At 38.4% G+C, this 12,051-nt stretch overlaps 1 protein-coding gene across 1 annotated transcript in view; it reads left to right on the top strand.

Annotated features, from left to right (window-relative positions):
- The window catches only part of ZHX1 (zinc fingers and homeoboxes 1), a 44,892-nt gene extending 42,419 nt beyond the window's left edge, over positions 1–2,473 (top strand). Inside the window, exon 4 of the mRNA XM_020964967.2 lies at positions 894–2,473. The gene's annotated coding sequence lies outside the window, so the exon portion shown is untranslated. The remainder of the gene's footprint in view (positions 1–893) is intronic.
- The last annotated feature ends 9,578 nt before the right edge of the window (positions 2,474–12,051 follow it).

Raw genomic sequence — 12,051 nt, 5'->3', positions numbered from 1 at the left:
AAACTACTGCCTGGGACAAAAATGCAATAACAACATTTTTTAATTTTGATTTTCTTTTTATCATTCTTTGCATTCATTTTAAAAGGTTGAGTTCCAAATTCTCTCCCTCCTTCCAGCCATTCCCCCATCCATTGAGAAGGCAAGAAATAATGATTCCCATTATTCACTGAAATCAAACAAAACATATTTCCATTTTACCCATAAGCAACATTTTAAAATCATCAATATTGTTCCAGTCATACCATATATTATAAATAGTTATTTCTGAAGACCTGATATTACAGTTGAACCAAAGTGGAACAAAAGAATGGAGGAGTGGGGGAAGCCTTTTTGTGGTTTTTTTTTTCATGGGTTGCCAGGGACCAAGGAATTTATTACCCAGGGGGTTACCCTACTAGTGATGAGCCTTTCTGTACTTAAACTGGCTTCTGTAAATGAGACAATCTGTTTGGGGAACTATACTCAAAATCCTTCTGTCATGACAGAACCTATCAAATCTTGAATTTCAATGGGCATGATAATTTAGAACCCAGAGTCACTTGAACAGTATGGTGAGGCATCAGAGGATAACTTTGTGAAGCACAAAAAAATTATCATCCAGGAAGTCTATGATCAGAAAAGGATGTGGGCTGACATGTTGATGTAATGAGGGGGAAAAAATGGACATCCTAAGTGACACACTGTTTCCCACAGAACATTGAGACCTAGAGAAATATTCTAGATTGATCTGTGGGAAATATGGTTCAATTTTTCTAGTTGAATGTCTTCTCACTGGTCACTGGGCAAAGATCTCACATTTTGAGTACCAATAGTTAAGGTCATGTTTTTATAAAAACTATGGTTCTTAGCACCTCTGCTTTCCTCCATTACTGCTATTCTCTCACAATCCATAGGCAGACATGGACAAGCATCTTATAGGATAAGAAAGCACAGATGGGTTATGATCTGCAGTACTGAAAGGAGGACCAACCCATCTTGCTGAGATCTGATTCACTGAAGGACGTGCAAAGCACCAACAGCCTGCTCCTGGGGGCAGAAATGGTTTTGGTTTTGTCTTCATATGCACCAGCTACAAGTGGTCTCTTGCCCACATTATAAGGCTTTGTCTCATTTGCCCTTATATCACTCCATGTTGTACTATGCTTATTTGTGTATATGTTTTAATCTTCCTTCTGTGTTCCCCTCTTAGATTGTAAACAGGAATTCTGTGAGTTTTCTTCCATATTAGAATCCCCAGTGCCTTGCACAGAGTGACTTAATAAGTGTTTATTGAATTGAATTAGATGTGGACAATGAGAAAAATAAGTTTCAAATGTGAGTGTTTGAGAGTGAGTGATGGTGCCATCAACAAACATAGAGAAACTAGTGTCTAGGGGAAGGTTTTAGGGGGAAAGATGAGGAGTTGTACCTGTGTATTGGGTGGTTGAGGCTTTTTAAAAAAAATTTAACATGCTACTCTCTTGATTGACTTAGAGGTAACCCTGATTTCTGAAAGGCTATTCCAAAGAATATAAAAAGCCTGTCAGGTCCTACAATGCTGGAAAACCTTTGGTTATGATTATAATCAAGTAAAGGTGAGCTATGCCAACTATCATCTGATTTACAAAAAGTCCAAAATTTCAAAATGGATCAGCTCCATGCTTGTAGCTGGGTTTTTTTGTTTGTTTTGTTCAATGAAAAGACTGTGCTACCCTTCGATAAGTGCTCCTTAAAGTGTTTTTCCTTTAAATTCAATTCTACCCCATAGGCACTTGGTTAAAAAAAAAGTTCTTGCTATCAAAGAGTTGCATTCTGATGTGGGGGATACAGCGTGTGATTGGATAAAGAAATAGAAGATAATATGAAAAGGAATGTAAAAACTAGAGGAGTATTACTAGGAGTATATGCCAAAGAGGTCAGTGATAAAAAGAAGTTTCTAATGAAAACAAAGGGGAATAAGTCAACAAATTATGATATGTGAATATAATAAAACATTATTGTCCCATAAAAGTGAAAAAGGAATGGATTCAGAGAAATTTGAGAGGAATTGTATGAACTGTTGCAAAGTGATATGAGCAGACCCAGGACAATTTATGCAACTGTAACATTGTAAAGAAAAGTAACTGTGAAAAGTTTAAGAACTCTGATTCATGCAATCAATCATGATTCCAAAAGACACGTGCTCACCTCTTGGAAGTAAGGTGATGGATTAGAGGTGCAGAGTGAAACATATTTTCAGACATGACCAATGTGAGAGCTTGTTTTACATGATTATACTTAATTTGCTACACAGAAGGACTTTTTTAGGGGGAGATTAAGCAGGATTTGGAGGTAATAGTAATACTAAAGGAAGAAAAAGGAAATGATCAGTGAACTGTTAAAAATTAAGCAAAAAAGATCAAAAGGAAGTTAAGAAAATGCAGAAGGGGAATTTTGGAACTACCATGTTAAACTGGCAATAAATATACAAAAAAATCAAGCTGAACTTAGTGGAGATTCAGTTTCATATGCAGTTTTCTTTTTTTGTGTTTTGTGTTTTTTTTTGTATAGGGAAATGTCATGTCTGTTGATATTTGTCAGGCTGCTAATAAAAAAGAAAATTTAAATTTAATAAGGCCCTTTGTAAACCAAAAGACTCAGCATCACCTTTCAAAATAGCAAAGAACTGGCAGCAAAGTAAATGCTTGTCGGTTTGAGAATAAACAAGTTGTGGTATATTACTGTAACAGAATATTACTGCATTTTAAATGCTGAATGTGTTAAATACAGACAAGCATGGGATTTATGAACTGATGCAAAAGGAATACCAGGAAAATAATATACATAATGACTACAAACAGGAAAGAATGATAGAAACAATTCTCTGAAATTATAATGACCAACTTAGCCCCAAAGAGGAGATCCGAGAGATTCCTACCCCATTTCCTTGCAGAAGTCAGAACTATGGGTGTTGGACACTAAATATAATCTACTTTTTAAATGAATTAGTTTGCTAAACTGTTTTTAATCATATTTACTCAAATACCCTAACTTCCCAGTTCCTCAACCTACTCAGTTTTCACGACCTACTCTTCCACTCTAGTTCAACTGCATTCAGAGTTGGCCATACCCCTGCTATGATCATGGCCTACAAGAATTCCATTTCCTTGTTCACAAACTCCAAAGTGTCCATAACTCATCATGATCTTTTATCATTCCATTTTTCCCTATGCCTTACCGTGCCTACCCTTGTTCATCCTCACCATGACCTCCATTCTCTCTCTCCTTTTGTTCTTTGCCTGGCTCTCATTTCTTCACTGGCTCCATTATCTGCACTTCCCCTTCCCCATCTCAATATCTTGGTGAACCTACTCAATTCCATATTATTCTCTGCTCATGAATCACATGCTGCTTTTTCCTGTTGACAGTAATGCCGTGCCAACTTTCAGCTCCCATCATTAGCCTATTTCTATTAATGTGCTGCTGTATGGAGCTGGAAAGAAATCACAAAACCCACCACAAATTTGTATTCTCTTAACTGGGCCCTCACTGCAGTAAGGCAGACCATCTATTCCTTCCTAATCAATTTGCTATCCCACTCTTCATAGAGTCTGTTCCAGATATGTTTCACTTTTTAAAAAAAATCTTTATTGATACCTTTTGTTTGTTTTTTTCAATATTTCTCCCTTACTCTCTACAAGAGTCATACCATACAACAAATTTAGAGGAAAAAAATGGAAAGATGAAAAAAGTTAGCAAAATTCACCAGTTCATTGTAAACATCTGTAAAATATGCAGTGTGCTACACCCAGGTGGAATTGGGATGTCTTCTCATCTCTCTTCTTTGGGGGTATCCTTGTTTTTTGTCATTTTGTAACATTCATTTTGATGGGTTTGTGGTGGTTCTCCCAATTCATGTTTTCTTGCCAAATAAAGTTGGATCAGTACCCCTAATTAGGAAATGCTTCCAAATTAGTCGAAGGTAGAGGGAGAATACTCTTTTGATCAAAAAAATGTCTATGATAGCTGTTTTTCAAGTGCTACCAAAAAGGAAAAAAGGGAGTGTCATTAGAGGGCTAACTAAAGAGTGACATACCAATGTCATATATTGTGTCTCTGTCACCATTTTTATTAGTCTGCTTCAGTTCTGTGTTTGTTTCATGCCTGTACCATTGTTGTCAGTGTTGGCAGTACCATAATCATGGATATCATCATTGTCAGTTGTATTTTAACATTGTTTGCAGTGCTGTCACTATCACTATCGCTGACATTGGTATTACTATATTTATACACTATTACTATATTTGTGAAATTAGCAGTGTCATCATCACTACCATCACTTTCAAGAGTGTCAGCATCAGAATGATTATCACTATCCCCCAACTTTTTTATAATCACCATCATGTTTATCACTGTTACTGGAGTTATTGTCTTTGTCCTTATAGCTGTCTCATCATTACTTTTATCAAAAAGGCTGTCACTATTCCCATTTTTGTCTTCACCATTGTTATCAGTCCCGTCCCCAGCACTGTTGCAGGTAACATCATGGTTCTCATTCTCAATATTGCTATCATGATCGTTGGAACTTTTCTTATCATCTTCATCATCATCATAGTTGTCAGTACCCTTGCTGCCATCACCATAATGGATGTCACTATTAGTGTTATGGCCCTTTTCATCTTGGCCATAACATCATCAACAGCCTCTTTGGTGATTATTACCATCATTATAATTATCATTATAGCTATTACCATTTTCATCATCCCTATCCTGGAATTTACAGTTTTCTTGGATATCAGCAGCATCCTTATATTCATCATTGTCAGAGGTAGTTTCATCATTGATTTCACCACCATTATCATCACTGCTTTTACCTTCACTTTCATCATCTTCAGCAGCCTGGGATGTAGATGGGAATGTGGAACAAAGGAGTCTTTTATTTCTTCAAATTGTCCTTGGATAATTTGGGCTGTGAAAGGAAGCTCAAAGAATTCTTCATCAGAACTATATTGATAGGCACTGCTGTTGGTGTCACTTGAACATGACATGGCCAGACTTTGGGCCAGAAGAAAGCCTGAAGGTATTGCTTCATTATATTTAGTTTGGCTTCTTGGTTTACTCTCTGTCTACAATTCTTTCTCTCTCATTTCTAAAATGTGTTTGCTTCTTTCTACTGATTCTTCAGGTGTTAGCTTCAACATAGCTTCCAGGTTGAGAAGTGGGGACAACCACTATGTGTTCCTTTTTTTCAGGAACTGGACCTGGATGTCCTGGTAGGAGATTTCTCAGGAACACAGCTGCAACTGAAATCTAGACTCTGAGCAAAGACTCCTCAAACTGAGCCAGTACTGACCTCTTATATTCCTTTTCCTCCTAATTTCCTTTTTCCCTTTTCCATTTATATAAAGAATATGTGAATTCCCTCTCAATTTTTAAACTTTTCATAACAACCCCTTTCCCCACCATTTCAACTGAAGACCTTGCCTCATATTTAACTAAAAAATTGAGGTTATTTGCCAAAATCTTTCTCTTCTCACCTTCTCCTAAACTCACATCTCCCATATGTCCTCTGTGATTATACTCACCTAGATATGCCTGCCTCAAATAAGGTGGCCCTTCTCCTTGCAACAGCAGACACCTCCACCTGCACAAATAATTCTGTTTCATCCCATCTTCTCCAGCAAATTGCTCCCTCTAGCATACCCACTCTCTTAATTTTGACACTATTGATCATCCTCTTCTCCTTTATACCCTCTTCTCTCTAGGTTTTCATGGCACTATCCTCTCCTGGTTCTCCTACCTATCTGACTACTCCTCAGTCTTCTTTGCTGGACTTTCATCTAGGTCATGCCCCACTAACTGGGTGTCCCATGGGACTCAGTCTTGGCCCCTCTTCTCCTCTATACTATTTAACTAGGTGATCTCTGCTGCCATGAATTCAGTGATCATCTCTGCCATATCATCTCTGAGAATCTCTTGATTCCCAAGTCAATTTTACCTTTGTAGTATCTCCCATGTGTGCTTCCTCTGCAAACTCATCATCTCATAACTAAACTATTGCAATAACATGCTGATTAGTCTCTCTTCTACAAGTCTCTTCCCCCTCTAATCCATCCTCCACTTACCTGCCAAAATAATCTTCCTAAGCACAGGTCTGACCATGTCACTCTCCTACCCAATAAATTCCAGTGATTCTCTATCATGTCCAGTACCAAATATAAGATTCTCTGTTTATCTTTTAAAGCCCTTCATAACTGTTCCCTTCCTACCTTTCCAGTCTTCTTACATTTTAGTCACCTCCACATACTCTGTGATTCAGTGACACTGACTTCCTAACTATTCCTCAAACAAGATTTCCATCTTCTAAATCCAAGCATTTTCTTTGGCTGTCTCCCATGCCTGAAATTCTATTCTTCTACATCTCTGCCTCCTACTTTCCCTGGGCTTCCTTCAAATCCCAGCTTATTTCCAGGATTGTTTACTAGTTTAAAAGTCTTGTATATTAATGTTTCTTCTGTTATGGCTAGCCAAAAAGCAAAAACTGTCACAGTTTCAGTACAGAGAACAAAGTTGATGACTTTCACTGTTATTACAGACACTTTCAAAGTACATTTTTGAGCAGCTCGTGTTAATACTTAATTTAAAGAGGAATTACTCTAAAAAGCTAAAATGTTAACTAGATTCAGTTATTTCAGTTTGTACACAACTAGGCAAAAGTTTGTTTTGTTTGGCTATTTGATGTTGAGGTATTTAATACCATTTAAGAAAAAAAGTATTTAAAAATCAATAAAAAATTAATAGTTTAATAAAGTTAAAGCAAGTTTATATAACATTTGCCTTTTTTAACCAAGTGAGCTATACTAAATATTCATTGTGTATCAGCACTATGAAAGATGCTGAGATACAATGCTGTGAAAAGGAGAAGTTGAGGCCCACACTTTCAAGAGTTTGTATTTGCACCAGGAAAGGGCATGAGATGCAGAGTTTAAAAAAAGCATAATCTAATGCAACAGTTAAAAGATTGCATGAAACATATGAATAAATAAGGTAGAATGGGAGAGAATGACATACCCTAGGTCCTCTTCCCCCTTCTCCCTACCTCATACAAATATTCCAACAAAGATCTTAAGGAGTAGATAGAAACTAACGAGAAACCTCAATAGGTCTTTTTAGCACAAGATCACAAATTTGACCAATAGGCAAGTGACCAGAGTAGGAACTATGGGACAGGGGTGGGTTTGGATTATGGAGCCTGAACCCAGGGTCAGAATAGGAATGCAGTGATGCTGTAACTGATCCCAGATGGAGGAACTAGTATGTTGGACTGAACCCCTTGAGGTACAGGGCTATATCGCTGCAGGAATGTGTGCTGGTAAATGTCTTAACAATCAGCTCTTGAGGGGGTAGGGGTGGGATGAGGGGAAGACATGACACGCTTTTAAATTTAATCTGCCTTATTAACATTTTCTCTATCACTTTCTTAAGTCTAGAAATCAACAAAATGATAGCTTGAGCCCTGATTTGTAGCATTTGCTAATTTCCAAAGTTCAAATGCTCACAATGAAAATTTAACAATCTAGTTGGCTCCCACATACTCCTACAGATAGCACTGTGATAACTAACCCTGGAGATAGGAACTTGTCCTCAGACCCCAAACAAAGACTAGGGCCATAGAGGTAATGTTTAATCTATGCCTTAGTTACCCAGTGCAGGGGCTGTCACTTTGACTGCGGAGAGGGAATCTCCGAGCCAGACCCTTGGAACATTAGTGGGCCACAAGACTAACATTCTAATCCTGGGAGAAGAAAGGTGCTTATCTCACTCTAACCCAGGAGAGGAGGTCTTGGAGCCAGATCCCAGGAGCAGAACAAAGACTATAGCTCTGTCACTCTAAACCAGGGATGGGGAACCTTCAGCCTTGAAGTCACATGTGGCCCTCAAAGTCCTCAACTGCATCCCTTTGACTGAATCTAAACTTTACTGAACAAATTTCCCTAATAAAAGGATTTATTATGTAAAATTTGGACTCAGCGAGTGTCTTGTGTCTCAGTGAGACACAAGGCCTCCCCCAAGGACCTAGAAAGCCACAAATGGCCTCGAGGCCACAGGTTCCACACCTCCGCAAACCAAGAGGGGAAAGGTCTCAGAGTCAGATGCTGGGAGCAGAATGGATTTGGAGTTCTGTAGCTCAGCCCCACAACCCAACACCAGATAAGATAGGCCAGGACCATAAAAGAACACTGTGGTTTGACCAGAAGTACTCAAGAGTTTGGCATTAACTCAAAGTCCCAATGAGGGAAGCAAAGTTGGAAGAAGGAGTAAACAAAACAAACAAAAAAGATCACAATTATGATGCCAGGGATGCTCAAGACACAAATCCAGGAGAAAACTCCCACCTAGAAGCAAAATTTCAAAGAAAGGTTTGTACACAAGAACAATTGGAATTCATAGAAGAAATGAAGCAAGAGTTTCGTTTAAAGTAAAAATATAAGGGAAATGAGAGTGCTACAGGAAAGAATTAGAAATGCAAAGAGAACTAAGGAGGAAAGATTTGGAAAGCAAATTAATAGCTTTGCACAAGAACAAAACTTGGGGCAGCGAGGTAGCACAGTGGATAGAGCTCTGACCTTGGAGTCACAAGGACCTGAGCTCAAATCTAGCCTCAGATACTTGACACTTACTAGCTGTGTGACTCTGGGCAAGTCACTTAACCCTGATTGCCTTACCAAGAAGCCAAAAAAAAAGTTAACAAAATAACAGACTCCCTAAGAATTAGAATGGGCCAAATGGCAGTTAATGACTCAGTGAAGCAACGAGAAATATTAAAACAAAGTCAAAGGAGTGAACTTTGTTTTAAAAATAAAAGGAAACAGAAGGTATCCATATCAAAATTGGAAAACTGATCAAGGATGGCACAGTGCTGAAGTGTGGCATCAGGAAGTTGTTGTTGGGTCATTTTAGTTGTCCAACTTTTCATGGCCCAATCTGGGGTTTTTTTGGCAGAGATAGTGGAGAGACAGTGGAGTGGTTCCTTCTCTAGCTCACTTTACAGATGAGGAAACTGAAGCAAACAGAGTTAAGTGACTTGCTCAGGGTTACCTAGCTACTAAGGGTCTGAGGCTGGATTTGAACTTACAAAGATGAGTCTTCCTGACTCTAGGCCCAGTACTTTCCCTACTGTGTCACCTAGACGCCCAAGAGTCAGGAAGACCCGAGTTCAAATTCCACCTTAGATAATTATCAGTTGTGTGACCCTGAGCAAGGCACTTCATAGCTTCAGTTTCGTCATGTCAAAAATGGGGATAATAATAGGACCTACTTCAAAAGGTTGTTGTGGGGATCAATGAATAACATAGGCAAAGTGCTCTGCAAACATTAAAGCACTATATAAGTGCTAATTATTTATTTAAGAATCATTGGACTACCTGAAACTGTAACAAAAAAAGCCTGAATATCAGATTTCAAGTAATCATAAAAAACTCCAAATCTCTTAGAACCAGAGGGAAAAGTAGAAATAGAGAGAATCTGCTGGGTGCCTCTTGAAAGAAACTCCAAAATGAAAATACCCAGGAACATCATATGCAAAATTTCTCAGAGCTTCAACATCAAAGAGAAATACTGCAAACAGCCAGAAAGAAAAAGGACCTGCAGTCAGGATCACACTTGATTTAGCAAAATCAACTATAGAGGATTAAAAAAAAATAAAAAACAAAAGATATAGGCTTACAACCAAGAATAACTCACCCAGCAAAATGGGAGTAGAATCCTATGCAGAAGAAATGGATCTCTAACAAAATAGAGACCTTCTAAGAATTCTCTTAGAATTCTAATGAAAGAAGACTTCTTAGAATTCTTGATAAGACCAGAGTTGAGTAAAAAAAAACTTTGAAATATAAACACAGGAGTCAAGAGGAACATAAAAAGGTAAATACAAGAGAATAATTGGAAGAGACTTTATAAGGATGAATCATTTACATTTTGAGAGTGGAGGAATGATACCAAGTATCCCTTCAGAACCCTAATGTCATCAGGGAGCATAGAAAGAATCAAATAAAAGAGGGCCTGGCAGTTGTTTTGTCCCAAGATAATAAAGGAAAAGGAGGGAGAGAGGGAAAGATATAATAAAGAAAGGGGGAAGAAGAATAGAGGAACTTATGATTTCACATAATCAGAGTATGCAAGCAGAATATATTAATGAAGAAGGGGTGAAGGGAGCAGGTGTCGTTTGAACTCCATTTTAATCTGAACTGGTCCAAGACTACACTGATACAGACACACACACACACACACACACACACACACACACACACACACACACACAGAAACAGGGAGAGAGGAAAGGGGGAATAAGAAGGATGGATTTAGGAAGGATAAATCCTAAGAAGAGATTAAAAGGAAATAAAGGAGGTGAGGAACAAAGAGAAGAAAGAGAAAAAGATGAGAGAAGTAACACAATTAATGATAATAATTGTGAATGTGAATATGAAAAACTCACCCAGAAAATAGAAGAGGATAGCAGAATGTATTAGAAAGCAGAATTCAACAATGTGTTTGTTTGTTCACAAGAAACACTTGAAACAAAAAACTAACACAGAATGAGGGCTAAAAATCAGGGGTTGTAGCAAAATCTATTATGCCTCAGCTGAACTCAAAAAAGCCTGGGGACCTGGACCCCTAAAAGGAAAAGACCATGTCTTTGAAAGCAACCCAGTCCCTGAATTTTCCCATACATTTAACCAGCCTAGATCATTGGTGCCTCTGCCCAAGGCACCTGACCCACCCCAGCCCACCTAATTAGTTTACTTGACATTCTTTCACTATTGCACCTAGCCTACCCCAAACTACTTACTACTCCTTAATCCCACCCAGATCCTTTCATGGTCCCTTTGGTATATGAGCATCAGCACCATCCTCATCAATTTGCAGGTTCACTAGGAACTTCACCTGCTTCTGTTTTCACCACAATAAACTTTGCCACTTGACTAGAAGACAGTTTGAGTGTGTGAATTAATTCCTTGTAACTCCGCCTTGCACCCTGCCATTTCAGGGTTTCCAGCAACCCCAAACCTCATCAGTAGTGAACATGATCTCAGACCAGGCAACAGAAAAAAAAATAGACAATTAAAAGAGACAAACAGGAAAACTACATTTTACTGAAAGGTACCACAGAAAATTAATTTATTTCAGTACTTCACTAAATGGCCTGGTATCTAAATACTTAAATAGCTAAATGAATTACGGGGAGAAACAGATAGTAAAACTCTAACAGTGGGGAACCTCTATGTATCCCCTTTCAGAGCTAGACAAATGTTACAAAAAATAAACAAGGACCTGAATATACTTTTAGAAAAGTTAAATATTATAGGTTTCTGGTAATTACTGAATGGGAATAGAAAGGGGTATATCGTCTCAGCTGTTCATGGCACCTTTACAAGAACTGACTGTATTTGGGCATAAAAATCCTCACAGACAAACACAGAAAAGCGGAAATATTAAAACACATCCTTTACTGACCACAGTGCAATAAGAATTCTATTTAATAGAGGGGCATCGAAGAAAGGATAAAAAATTACTTGGAGACTAAATAACTGAGATCAAAGAAGGATGAGGATTGAGAAGGGGCCACTGGATTTGGCAATTAAGAGATCATTGGTGACTTTGGACAAGGCAGTTTTGGTGCAACCATGAGGTCGGAAGCCAGATTGAAGAGAATTCAGAAGGAAGGGAATGGAAGATCACACAGCTTGTTAAGGGTCTGAGGTAGAATTTCAACTCCAGTCTTCCTGATGCTGTGCCACCCTCCTCAGCAGCTTCCCATGTGTCTGGGCTTTTTGCTAGGGAATTGTTAAAGGCCAATCCACCTCAGCCATTTAGTAGTCTGTGACCAGCTTCTTCATCAGTAAAAAGTGGGCTTTCTTTGTGATGCCTTCTAATGTCACTTTCAGCTGAATCTATAGCCTGAGTGACCTGACTGATGACACAGAGCCCAGGGCCATCATCAACTTAATCAGGGCCCTTTGCTTCAAGTCCTGAGTCGACTGCAGTTACCAGAATGAAAACTGGCACGGCGCTGCATGCCTTTATTTGACTACA

Source organism: Phascolarctos cinereus, unplaced genomic scaffold (genome assembly GCF_003287225.1).
Source record: "Phascolarctos cinereus isolate Bilbo 61053 unplaced genomic scaffold, phaCin_HiC Scaffold_4;HRSCAF=312, whole genome shotgun sequence".
Classification (NCBI taxonomy): Eukaryota; Metazoa; Chordata; class Mammalia; order Diprotodontia; family Phascolarctidae; genus Phascolarctos; species Phascolarctos cinereus.
The sequence above is the reverse complement of the archived record's forward strand: the minus strand, read 5'-3'. Positions and strand labels throughout refer to the sequence as shown.